Source organism: Pteronotus mesoamericanus, unplaced genomic scaffold, assembly GCF_021234165.1.
Source record: "Pteronotus mesoamericanus isolate MK-2021 breed Mesoamerican mustached bat unplaced genomic scaffold, CSHL_Meso_final contig_246, whole genome shotgun sequence".
Taxonomy (NCBI): domain Eukaryota; kingdom Metazoa; phylum Chordata; class Mammalia; order Chiroptera; family Mormoopidae; genus Pteronotus; species Pteronotus mesoamericanus.
Window position 1 is genome coordinate 4,227,750 of NW_026555104.1, and position 14,329 is coordinate 4,242,078.

A 14,329-nucleotide genomic window follows, 5' to 3' on the forward strand; every position below is an offset into this window, starting at 1 on the left:
AAGAAACAATTCTACTTTCTGTGAAAATATTTTAAGTTGTTCTAAATGATCTTACCTAAGTAATTTCAGCATAATAAGCATCATTAAAACTGTTTTTGATTTTTGAAAATATGTTTAGTGCTTTATAGTTTGGATTACAGTTAGGCAAAACAATAGGTTTCAATGGCATAAGAGCCAGGAACAAGCTCTTAAAATACCCATTGAATATCACTGGAAATTTTATAAATGTTATATATGATATATATATTCTCACCCTAGGACATTTTTCTCACTGCTCTTTAAGAGAGAGGAAGTGAGAGAGAAAAAGAGAAAGAAATATTAATGTTAGAGAAAAACATTGGTTAGTTGCCTCTTGTAGGCTCCCTGACCAGGGACTAAACCCATGACCTGGGTATGTGCCTTGACTGAGAATCAAACCCATGACCCCTCAGTTTATGGTATGATGTGCCAACCAACTGAGCCACAATGGCCAGGCTGTTGTATGCATATTTAAATGATTATTGAAACCCTGTATTTCATTTAAGAAAATTTAGTTTACACACACACACACTAAAAGTTTATATATATATATATGTATAAATATAATGATAACAAATCATGCATTTGTTCTATGGTTTAATATTTATACTAAAGTTTAATTTGTATGTTACCTTGTATGAGGTGAGAAGTACTATGGGATCTATTTTTTTTCTCTTTTTTGTAAAGGTTTCCAGTTAAGTCAGCAAGTCAGCATCAAATTGAACTTTATTTCTCTCTGGTTTCTTATACAATTCTCCCCCCATCTCCTTTGCTGCAGTTAGTGTGAAACAACTTGAGTCAGCTTGAATAAAAAGAGATAAAAGGGTTTATCAAATAACTCAGAATTAGGCAGAGTGTTGAGTCTCATCAAAGGATATATCCTGGGAATGCCTCAAGGTTCTCTTTGGAATCTGACTGTTTTACTGAGCCTGTCTCTCTCTCTCCCCTGCCCCTTCCTCATGCCTCTGCCTCCCAGGTTTACTTTTCACTTCTTGTTCTTTACTTGTGGTAAATTCCAGCTAAGCGAGCATCCTTTCTATCCCCATCCCAAACTCTATGCAGGGAGAAATGGACTGACCAATTTGCATCAAGGAGTTGCCTGTGGTCCACTAAATATGGCCAGGTCACCTTAGGCACCATCACTGAGGGGCACAGCTCATGACAAAGGGACATTAACATAGAAACAAGGAATTTTAGAGTGACCTAGGAAGACCCCCAAGTCTTTATATCCCCCGCTCATTAACTGTGTCTGAGCTCAGCCAATGACTTAAATGTCCTGCTTTAAAAATGTTTTATTGCCTGTCATTTAAAACTGCTTTTGAAAATAAGTGGGCCCTAAACCCTAAAAGTTCAGGTAAAATATGATCATCTTAGATTTAAAGCTGGAAATTTGAGGAATAGTCAGGAAGGTAGACACATTTCAATGGCTGATTAATAATAATCACATTGATTCATTATAGTTTATTTAAATCTTTTATTACCTCACATTTAAGATGGGTTTTTTTCCACTGCAATGATTGACATTGAAATCAACATGTTTTGTATAAAGTTTTCCCTGTCGATTGTGATATTTTTTGTCTTGATTCTCAAAAATGTACATAGTAAATAAAACTATAAATGCATTTTATGAAAAAAGTCCAAAAATATTTACTTAAGTTTTTGATAGCAATGGATGGGTGCCTATTTTTCTATACTGTGTTAGAGATGGATATTATGACTTTTTTCAAAAAAGGAGTTAAATAATAGATTAAAATGTCTTATTTTAATTTGCTCATCTATTTTTAACTGGTCCTATTGGATAATTATTTACTAATTTTATTTCTGAACTTGTGAGTTTTATAGTTTTATATTTGTGTTTTGAATAAGTCACTAGGGATTGGGTCATACCACGATAACCCCAGAATGTCGGTGGCTTAATTCACAAATATTTATTTCTCATTGATGTGAAGCCATTTTGGATCCAACAGCTTTCTTGGGCTCTTCCTTCCAAGCAGGACAGGGAACACGCTGTTCCCAACTTGTATATCTAATATCTGGAAGCCCTGATGTCCACAGCTGCTGTGTCAGGAGAAGAGAGGGTCCCATGAGGGCTTGTCACTGCCTCAGCCCTGGAAGGAACACATTTCTCTTTTTCTCACAGTCCATTGGTCAAGACCAGTGAAATGGCCCTGCTCAGAGGACAAGAACATAGAGAGGAACAGAGTATTTCTGAGCACCTGCAATCTTCCCAGAGTCATACATATTCTAGCCTTCATCCTTTTACTAACAAGCAGCTTAAGATGCCCAGCCTCTTTGTGTCAAAACATTAGCTGCTGACTCTCATTTGCTGCAGAATTTCTTTTTCTTTTTTAAGTTTGCTGTTTGCCTTTTAATTTGCATTCTATTCTGAGTTTGCCAAGAGAGCTTTCTGTTACAAGTACTAACTAAAATTGCTTTGCAAGAATCAAGTGTCATCATATTATTTGTAAAGAATATGCCAGAGAAAAGCATGTCAAACTTCAAGTGAATATTTCTTTCAAGAACTCTTTGTTGGTTTTGTCCTGAAGAAGGTGAAGCATCTAATCAAAACAGTTGACTTAAGGATCATGAAGGAAAGGAGAAAAGTGCCTGAAACAAAAACTGTTAGATCAACCTTAGTACGTTTTCCAGTATTTGATCTGAAAATGAGCAGTTCAGGCGGTTAGTTGTTCACATGGTTCTGGAACTTGCTTTGCTTGCATTATGGCTAAATTTTCCCCAGGAGATCATTTGGATCCTGCCTTCTGGGAAGATCACCCACACAAGTGAATTAAAATATAAGCTAAATTCAGCTTTGTTCAAATGTGCCTCCTCTAGTGTCTCTTCTCTGCTCCCCATCTTTCATCCCACCCACACCCCCAGGAAAAAGGAAGACAGTACGAACCTATTCATGCTTAAAGGTAAAATGAGCTTTAAAATCTTTATTGACTTCCTGATATCTCTAACTGCTTATAATGAGGGTTGCATTTAAACATGAACAGTTATTAAAACTCTTCAGTCGCTGTGGCTCTGCGCCTAGTCAGGCAAGGAATTTGATGCAAAGATTGTTAGTTTTGTATTTTAGGGATAAACTCTGCTAAGACACTTCCGCATGCTTTTCTTCCATCTCTTTCCTAATTTCTTGCAACAAATATTTTATTAAATTTAACATGTCATCTTCCTGCAACATTTATTATGCAGGTCAAAATCACATGCCATTTTTAAAATGAAACAGCAATTTCAGCTGACCCAGTCCAATGCACTTATGCTTGGTTCTTTTACTGTGGATTTTGACCTAGAAAAATTTTAATTCATTTAAATTTAGATTGAACTCTTTGTTTCTGAAATTGCTTCCCTGAGCTCCTTTATGTAATCTTTCCTTGATTGCCATTACTTGTGCAGTTTCATTTGCTACTGAGTTGACAGAGTTAAGAGTAACCAAGGATCCAGTGTCTCTACCTGCTTCATAAATGTGGCTCGTCACTGACTCAGTTTTGCTAAAGGAATGACTGTTTAAGTAGGAAAAAAGGAATAAAATCTCAACAAGGTAATGACTCACACTGGTTCCTATGAACTTTTACCTAGCGGAGAGCTGATCAAAATTGGAGCTGTTATCTACCAGTAGGAGGTGTAGGTAGGAAGATGGCAGTTTCTCTAATAAGATAGCATTTATCACTAGCTAAGTCTTATAGAATCTGTTCTCCTGAAATACGCTCGAGGTATTTACAGAATTAAAGGGTAAGTGCCTGATGATATTCTGACCAAAGAAAATCAAAGCTGAATTTCAAAAGCCTAACAAGATAAACAAGAATGGAGAGGAGAGATCTCAGGCATATTTAGTTAACTTTTCAGAAAGAAATGAGTTATGAGTGACTATGGGGGACTTTGTTATAAATTAGTATCAGGTAATCCTCACTGTTATGAAGATAGCAGTATTAAGGAGAGTGTTTAATGTGGAGGGAATCACCCAGAGGGCAATTATAACCTTGACCTAAATTGACTAACACAATTCTGGAAAGACAATTCATAGACTCACATTTCACAGTGATTAGGTTTAGGAAGCTCATTAAGATCTAGGATCCTAGTAGGAAGAGTGAGAATACAGAAGTTTGTCAACCTGCCAAATTCCTAAGTGTTTTTAGCTCTTTGGTGGCCTAGGGGAAGAGAGTTTTGTTCACAAACATATGGCCAAAGTTGATAAGATCTAATTATATGTTTGCAGCTGTTCGAATCTGTAAATATCTAAAGTTGGTCAACATTATGTGTACATGACAAAAGCAGTGTAAATAAAGGAAACTAGCTAAAAATTGAAACAACAACAACAATCCCTTTTGAAGGGAGGAAATTAGGGGCTGAGTTTTCTAAGTGTGACTTAAACAGGATAAAGAGAGGGACAATAATGCCCTCTACACATGAAAAGTTGGCACCTCATTAACAGGAGTTCTGGAACCAGTTTTTCTGAACTGGAAAACCTGAGACAGAATTCTCAGCAGTTGGCTATGAGTAATAAAATTTATCAGTGTTATTAAAGGACTTCATCAGTCATGTAGATCATTTGGATAACTTTTAAAATTACACAAAAAGTTGTGCAGGAAACTCTCACTGAGTGATTTGTAATAGAACATGACATTTAAATTTATAGTTTGTCCAGTGAAAGATTATATTCTGTTCTAACTAAAGGTGGCTAAATAGGCAAGAGTAGTAGTCACAGATATGAAATTATTCATTTTCCAAAGGACTTATTCTTTATATATGCATTGTGTGTGTGTGTGTGTGTGCACACGTGTGTGTGTTTGGGGAGAGAAAACGTGCATATATATGTTTCATGGATAGGAAAAATAAATCTGAGTAATATATATTTCAAAATTAATTATACATATATTTGTTTTATTATGTCCATGAGATTTTATCAATTGAACACATTATAAAGGCCCAAAGAAACATCAGAACATTCTATAAAGCAAAGATGTAATCACTGGTCTCTAATTAAATGTTATACTCTTAGAAATTAATAATAAACTTCTCCCTAACCATTTAGAAATTAGAAAATACTTGTAAATTAGTCTCAGGTAGCTGAGAGAATTAAAGTTACAGTTACAGACTTTTTAATGATTAGCAGCAGTTAGAATAGTGTGGGCAGCCCTCAAGGTTAAAATTCATAGCATTAAGTCATTTCCACTCTTATTTTTAATCATAAAAAGCAAATAAATCAATAAGCATTTATCTGAAGACACCAGAAAGAAAACAAGAATAAAAAGGTGAGAGGTATAGGAAGAAGAAATTAATAAATAAAAAATCAGATATTAAATGTTTAGTTATTATAAATAGTGGATTTGCCAAGGAAACCCCATTTTTTCACTTTAGTACACACAAAAAAATAAAATTTTAAGAACGAGAATTGTGATTGTGGTAAAAAAAAAAAAGGTATATTTAAGAAGCACAAGGGACAAGTATAACTTTATGGGAAAATGTGGTTGCACAGGATTATTGCCCAGGAAAATATAAGTTACATAACATAAATTATATAATTGTCTCACTGAAAATATGAAATGACATTAAACACAAAAAATGAAAAAGCAACAAGAATAAATCAATAGAAGAAAAAGCAGTAGATACCAATCAATCTTCCTCTACAGCAACTAGCCTCAGCCTAATTTATAATGCAGTTGTATTACCCTCAGGGAAGGTATGACTTGTAGACTATTTAAAAACCCCATGGTATGTCAGTCAGCCAGCGTTCAAGTCCCAGCCTCTCTAAGACAGAGGCCTTCACAAATATTTGATGTTACACATTAGGACTTTTAACATCCCATTTCATTAATTTTACCTCCTTTCCACTGGTTTCTTTTCCTTCCGGATACCATGACCATCCACACCCACATTGGTGCAGAAGGTGACATGGAGTCATTCAGATACGTGAGAGAAACCAGCGCAAGAAAAGAGGAAACTTGTACCCTTGCCTCTGAGAGGTCACGTCTTGTCCTTTACTAATGAATGATTCAACGTTCATTCAATAACTACTGAAGTGTCTGTAATGAACAGACACTGTGTTCAGTGCTTGAGGTACTCCCCAAAGAGAAGTAACTGGAAGAGAGTTTAAATTGCATGTACTACCAAGGGAGAACGTATTGTCTTGTTTTTAAACTATGTTTCTATAGAACATTTAAGTTCTCTGACTTGGAATATAGCTTAAAAGCTGAAGTATAATGATCAAGGTCACATTTACGCTGGTAGGAAGTGTAATAATCACAATGCTAATGGAAGAGAGTTGGCATGTGGAAATTGGGTAATTAGAACAGCTTAAACACTGGGGTGGGGCTATTTGCAAAGGTGTGGGTAGACTTTAGAGAAAGTAACAAGGGATGCTGCAGTACTCTAAGGCAACTAGGGACCCATGAGTTACTCATATGCCTGAACATTGAAGGGCAAGGGGAAGGAGCCATCCCCGGAACCTGAGTCAGGAGGAATAAGGTGGGGCTCCTGAAAGCAGCTGTGGCCTTCAGTAGATAGAAGTGTCCAGCCAGTTGCACCATGCCAAGCGGAGAGCAATAGGCCTCAGTCCCCCAGCCCCCTCACATCCAAAAATGTCAATGCCAACCAGAAGCCAGACAACAACATAATCCATCGATGCAGTCCGCGCAGGTCTGCCTCCTAGTGCACACAGCAAGCTGGACGAAGGGTGGGTCTGGAGGAGCAAACCATATATCCAGAACAGAAAGAATTACTGGGACTTTCTGTTTTTCCTAAAATGTGGAATCTTTCCAGTTTGGCAAAAATGAAATTAGCATAAACTAAATTATATAACATATTAACGTTCAATGATTTTGTGGAAAGACTGCTGTGCCCTTCCATTGCTTGGCCACATGATGCAGTTAGAGAACTGGCTTATGTATTTTCAAGCATTGGTCCTTGGACATACTCTCTAGATATGACTTTGATACCAAGCTTATTTCTAACATTTGCAGAGCCTGGAGCAAGAGTAGAAAGGGAGGCCCACATACCATATGTCAAATATTTAAAAGTTACATATCAAGCTAACAAACTGTTAAATAAAATCTGTTCTACTCTCTATCTTTGGCAAATATATCTTCATAATTACAAAATTGAAAGATATGTTCAAAGGTTTAGCTTTTATATGACTGAAAGTTGGCAAAATACCAAAGATGAGTGAATTTACTTATTATTGTGCATGCCTGGTGTTTTATTCATAAGCCAGCAATATTTGGATGAGTAGTGAAATAAAGAGATGTGCAACTTATAAATGATTATATATTTTAATAACATCTGTTTTGATTGCTTTCATCCTAGTAGAGTCAGTTATGTTTACATAATCCATGTTTTCACCTAATTGGTATACTGTTGATATGATTTAAAGTCTTAAAAATTAAATATAAATGTAGTGAAAGTATATAAAATTATATTTTATTATATATTATTTTAATTATTGAACAACTATTTGAGTAATAAATCATTATATGAATATAATCCAAAATATATTTTAAATAAAAGTAATTTTATTACACATTTTAAAGTTATTTTTCTCATAAAATATTCAAAAGGATATATTAAAATTAAAAGGTAAAAGACAATGTATAATTAGTAAATATCATGATTTAAAACAAAACTATTTAAACAAAAATGAAATAGAAATTTATATTTTGAAAATTGAAATTATGTTAAATTTACATTATAAAATAAAACTATTAGGGATTTAACATTCAATGTCTATTTGATAATGTAAAGAATTAGTTTTCAAAGTTCACAGTTGAGACTAAGATGTAGTTATTTAGAAGTTCAAAATTACTAATAACATTTTGAATTATGCAACTATTACAAATACCTCCAGGATTATGAATTTGGGACACAAGAAGAAAAAAATAGACTTTCAGCACTACTGAGAAAAAGATGTTACCCAATAATTTATTGGTCTCATGCTATCCCCAAAGGGAGATTTGATGAGTTACTTTGTCTTATTACTTTGTGAGCACTTACTGTTCAAGTCCTCTTTCTACTCTGACCAGCATCTGTCCATTGCATTGGTCATGGCCCAAACCAGCATATTAATATGTTTGAATTCAGTAGCCTTCTGACACAAGAACAAAGTACAAGAGATGCAGAGATGTGTTTTGTTGGGTCCAGAAGACGATCATGAGCACTGATGCTGGAGACTCTAGAGAGTACTGTGCCCCTCGATTGCTAGCTTCTGCGTGAGACACCCATGTATTCTTGAGTGACTTCATCATGTGTCCTTGGGCTATGCAGAGCCATTTGAAGCCAAGTCTTGACCATGGGCCACACTCGCCCAGAGCTAAGGATGGTTCAACTTGACCTTTTGAAAGAAAATATTTTCTTTTATAAAAGACAAAAAGATGTGTATACAAATAAATAGGCATGCCTGTATCTGTCCATGCTTTCTCATATCCCTACTATGCCTTTACTGAGGTTTTCACAATATTTTTATTGGCATGTAAATGCAGATTTACCTGACAAATGTGCTTAACCTCTTAGGGAATTCCTGCAATACTGGAAAGATGGCAACTATGCAATGAATTTCCATCTCCAGCATGATCCTGAGTCAGTTAACTAGTAATGCTCTTAAAAAGTTATAAGACTTTAGTGGAAATTGTCCAGAGCTCAAAGCTCACCTAGCTATAAATTTATAGAGATCCTATTTGAGAAGGAAAAGGGATTCATTAAGCACTGATGGGAAGATTTTGCCATTGCAAAGCTTTTTTTCTAACGAGAATAGCACCCTCCAAATTTAGTACTTGAGATTCCTATGTTTAGAGTTACAACTCAAAATCTGTGTCTCACAGTGTTCGAATTAGTTTATGCTAAGCCAAATGAGTTTCCTGTTTTCGTTTTTTAGGAAAAAGCTGCAAAAGTGGGCATGGGCATTCTCATCCTCTCTATCCCTCTCAGAGACAAATCTAAATTACTTAAAAATAATTTAGAAGGTATATATGTTTCATTCTTACAAACTGTAAGTTATAATCACAAACATGTTGATCTTAGTAAAAGTCCCCAACTCTTAAAGAAAATCTTTGGTAGTTTTCTGACTTTGAACTAAAATTTATAATCCTTTATTCTTTCTGTAGAACTATGAATAATTTCAAAAAATATAACAATTACAAAATATGAAATATATAACCAAACAACAATTTTACGTGTACCTTAAGACAAAATCAGTTCCTTAGCCGTAGAATTCACTTGATCTGAAATCCTGCACATAAGTAGTTCAAAAATATACTTTCAGTGTAGAAGGTCATTTAGGGATTTGAGGTTGACCCAAATTTCCTATTAAAACTCTACTCTTTTTCTGATTTTCCTCTCTTTATGAGAAAAATTAAATTCAAGAAAAACTAAACCAATATGATGTAAATTGCAATCTATAAATCTCAAAATCTTTTGGGTGGTGGTGGCACAAAACATAAATTTTACTCAGGGATGAAGACAGTTGGAACAAAAGTTCAGAGTTGTTTTATTACACACAGAGTTCATGACCAGAAGCTGTTTAAAGTTCTTTTATTATGTAATGGAGATGGGGTAGAGAGAAAAAAAGTTCTTTAGCGCGGGTTTCCTTGCTGAAAAATGAACTGTCCTAGGCTTCTAAGCATTTATGATACATAGAGTGCTTTGCTGCTAATAACACAAATTCTGTGATGGCTTAAACAGATTGCTGGTGTTTCAAAATGAACCAGGTGGTACTTTACAAGAAATAAAAAAGCTCTCTATCAGCAGCTGGGCATATGTGTGATTCCAACAGACACTAACATATAGAGTACATCAAGTTTGAATTAAGAACCATAACCTCACTAATTATGGTGAGTTTTGTAGGGCTTCTAAGGTTTCCTTTTCCATTTTTATTCTTTTGAAGTGATATTTACTGCAAAGTTTTGAAAACTGGTAATCTGCTAGACAAATTCCTCTAGTATTCTTATTTTACTTGGCTTACTCAGCTTCAGAACCATAATGAATTTAATTGCTTTAGGTAGTTCTGCAGTCCCCACAATGTTCTATTTTATAATATCAATCTCACTGAAAATTTCTAACAATTATCTTTGAGTTTTGTTTCTCCACAATTTCCTCTTTCTCTTTTTATGAAAGCCTATTCTCTCTCTCTCTCTATCTCCCCCACCCTCACTTTGTGTCTTGAATAGTTACTTTAAAAAAATTCTTTCTTTATATCTGTCCTGAATTGCAGGTGAATTTATTTGCACTAGCCCTCAATTTTCTGATTCTTTCTTTGAAATGTCTATTTCAGAGTATACCATCTATTAAGTCTTTTGTTTAATAACTATAGTTTTTATTTCCATGATTTCAAATCTTTTATTTTTTTATAGATCCTTCTTCTTGTTTCACTTATACGTATTTTTTTTTCAAACAGTGTTTGCAGTTATTATTTTACTTTATCTCTACAAGAATCCTAAATTCTTTGGGTTGTGTGAAACCAGAACCTGGATTTGAAGTGGCTATTGAGCTGCCTCACTACAGTGATTGTGCACACATTTCAGGCTTGTGGATAAACCAGCCAGGAATGAAGCCCACAATGCTGACTTTGACCCAATCCCAGTTTTCCTTCTAAATATATGGCCCTGTCCATGGAAACCTTGCATGGAATACTTTCAGGCCCTGTTTGCATGGCAGGAATTAAAATTCCCATCTGTCTCTGCATCTATGGTCACGTCGCTCCTTTTTGTGTATGTTAAGCCATCAAATATTTAAGATATCTTGATGTCTTTACCACTTTTCCTTTTCTTTAAGCCATTGCTAGTTTTTTCCATTATTCCCCATGTGGTCATTTCTAGTCCACCTGGTCCCTTTTAGAACTATTTTAGTGTGTTTATCTATTGTGGGTTCCAAAAACATTATGTATTAATCCAGAAAAAAATCTCATTAGCAAATAAATGGAGTTTTGATATACTATATTAGTAAAATACGATAGAGTACACAATTTATTCATAAAAACAAAGTACTCCAGATGTGGTTTGTTTTATAAAAGTGTTGAATGTTGATTAGAAAGGGAGCCTTGAGGCAAGCTAAATTCAGCCCGCGTCGCCTTGGGCTTCGTGATATCTGAGCAGAACTGGTGATATCTGCTTGTCAGCAATGTTAGCGGTTTCAGGGCTTCGTTCTACAAATTAATCAACTTCATGTCCAAACAACTTAATTAATGACAAAGCTAGAAACAAAGCTTAAGCCTTTAAATAATTGTTTAATTCAAAAGAGCAGATAAATTAGATTTAATAGTCTATATTCAAACAAAATGTCTACTTTGCATAAGTTTCAAGGGATAGTATGACAATACATGCCATTCAGTGTTGGGTCTTTTAAATTTTCAAAAACTCCCAAAATATGTTATAAACTTTCCTTTGTTGACATTTAATGTTTGAAACCAATCTCTTCCTTCCATCATTGATGTTCACCCTGGGGTCATTGTTGAATATCAGAAATGAAGGATGGAGTAGGGTTTGGAGATGGTTTGAAAGTCTGATTTATAGAATTTTATTGGTATTGGCTGTACATACATACACACATATATTAAAAGCTTAACTGGTAAAGGTCTTGGTGAGAATAAGATGTCATAATAGAATCAATATAAAATGTGTCCTATCAATATGCTATGTATGTGACTTTTATAAAATATGTTAAAATAATTTTCATGATGATAGTATTGATAAATCAAATTTTTTAAAATAAAGAAACCTAGTCATTATGGAAATTCAAATTAAAATCACCATGTGGTTCTACTACACATACCTACCATAATGACTAAAATCGGGGGCGGGGGGGGGGGGAAGACAAGCTATTGAATTTAGTAAAATTCCTTTGGGGAAGTGGAACAGAACCATGAATATAAGGAGAAAAAGTCCTATCATATTTCTGGATATTGAAAACCTGGTTTATGTATTACCTAAATAAATAATGATACTTATCAAATCACTTTGGAATTTAGGTTATGTAGATAAAATTAAAAGAGTAAAGTTAGGGTGTTGGTTAAAATATTGACATTTACAATACACTAAAAAATGTATTCTATACCCCCACTTCAACTTTAGATGAAAACTTAAAAATATCAACACGTCTACTTAAAAATGTAAGAGAGAATTCATAGTTCTTTAATTATTTTTCAATACCTTTAGCTGAGGCTACAGTCCAGCTCAAAGCTCTAGCCAGACACAGCTTGTGAAACCACGACCCCTGGGAAACGCTGGCCTCCGTTTTGATCATGCCCAATGCAGCAACTGCAACCCATCAGCTGCCTGTGGGAACCATGTGGGCAGATGCCCATGAGTGCCGGAAGAGGCCTCCTTGGTATTTTATTGGCAATAACTCAAAGCTTATTAAAATCCAGATGGAGAGAGACCTGCAGCATATTTAAGCCCATATGCCCAATTGGGTACTGCACTATTTAATTGCTTGCATTTCAATCATAATTTCTTTTTCTTGTCCTACTTTGATTTTCTCCGAAGTGTTTATGTAATCTTTCAGTTGATGTCTCCCCATATCATATTTAACAATGGTTCTAATGGTCATCCATAAAGCACTTAGGTTAAATTCTATGTATGATAATTTTACTATTTTTATATTGGTGTTAACATCGAACCATGAAGAGGCAATTGGGTGACTCATTTATGACTCTCTGTATGTAGCTCTATTAAATTAAAAATGTCTGGTTTTTAATCCAATAATATTTTCCTAAACACATTAAGGCTGTTATGCACACATGGCATGTCATCTCTGTAGTTTGGAAAATTTGTAGGAGAATTCTGTCATTCCAAGTATTGTGTTCATTAACTGTTACCTAGAACATACCTCATGTTAGTTAGGCAAGTCTGTAGTGCCATATATATGTATGGTTTTAATAACATAAAATAAAAATAATTATAAATTCATTTTGTCCCAATGACCAGAAACTGAGACTTCATAATTCCATGCATAGCCATTGGCCTTCTTGTCCTCATCTGTTGCCAGTGACTCAATCCCAAATTTCTGATGTCCTGCTTTCTCTCTTATATTTTTACAATAGTCCAGAGCACTCTTTTCTATTAATACCAATTATATTTAAAGGATCTGACCACTTATTTTACACCTAATCTTGAACTTTTCTGAGTTGTTGTTTACTGCTTCCTGACTTTATATTTCTACACTTACACAGTTTTGGAATGGGAAGGATCATGTCCTGTTCTTCTGCAGCCCGTACAATGCCTCTGTGTCCCATGACTTGGAAACCTTGCAAGAAGGTACAATGTTAAGTATGTTTCCATAGCACACGATTTATTCTTATATTAGGTCATACTATGCTATATTGTAGTTGCCCATTTACTTCTCTGTAATGCTCGTTTGATGGCATGTTTTTTAAGAACAGAGTCTCTGTGTATGTGTGTGCTGACAAATTTGTTTTTTATTATTTTAATACTAGGACTTAGATGGCCCCAGAAATATAAATATGGATCACACTTGTCTCTAAAACACTTGCTGAGTGAGAGAACATAGGCAGCAATGGGACTTTGATGGTTTTCTTGTTTCATTATTGACAAATTACCAAGTCTCCTTGAATATATCTCTTTGACTAATTCTCTTCATTTTGGCCTTGGGGATTTTAGTCAGTGGGTAAAATCTTTCTCAAACCTTAGAGAGGAAACAATCAATCTCTTTTAATTCAATTTTAAAACCCTCATTCCCTTTATTCCTAATTCCGATGTGGCATTAATTAAAGATACATCTTAAGGTAACTTCAAAGTCTTTGACTCATAAGAATGTAGTAGCAAGAACATTGGCATTTAAAGTGTAGTGAATGAGTGTACTGACCAAAATGAAACTTCGCCAAAATTAATGAAAAAGAGAATTAGAAAAAGATGTCTATGACAGACAATAGAGAGGTAACGAAGTCCTTATACTAACCCCATGAAAATTACAGGTAAGCAGTTAAGAAAAACAAAAGAGATAGAAGGAATTGTTAGACACAATTATACTGACCACAGTTAGAAAGTATTATTAACTGCAATTGAGGTAGTAGAAGAGCAATTTTATTTTTCCTCAGTGTGATAGAATTTGAGTGGCAATCAGTTCTTTCCACAGAGTGGGATCAAGAGATGAGTGGAGGTACATGTTATTGATGTGTCAAGGAACTGGGACCATATGTTCTCACCTCACTCTCAATTCATATGTTGATGCCCTAACTCACAATGTGATGCAGCCTGGAAATGAGGCCTTAAGGACATGGTTAGTGTTAGATAAAGTCTTGGGGTTAGGACCTTATGATGGAATTAGTGCCTGCCTTCATAGGCAGAGGACGAGGCACCAGATCTCT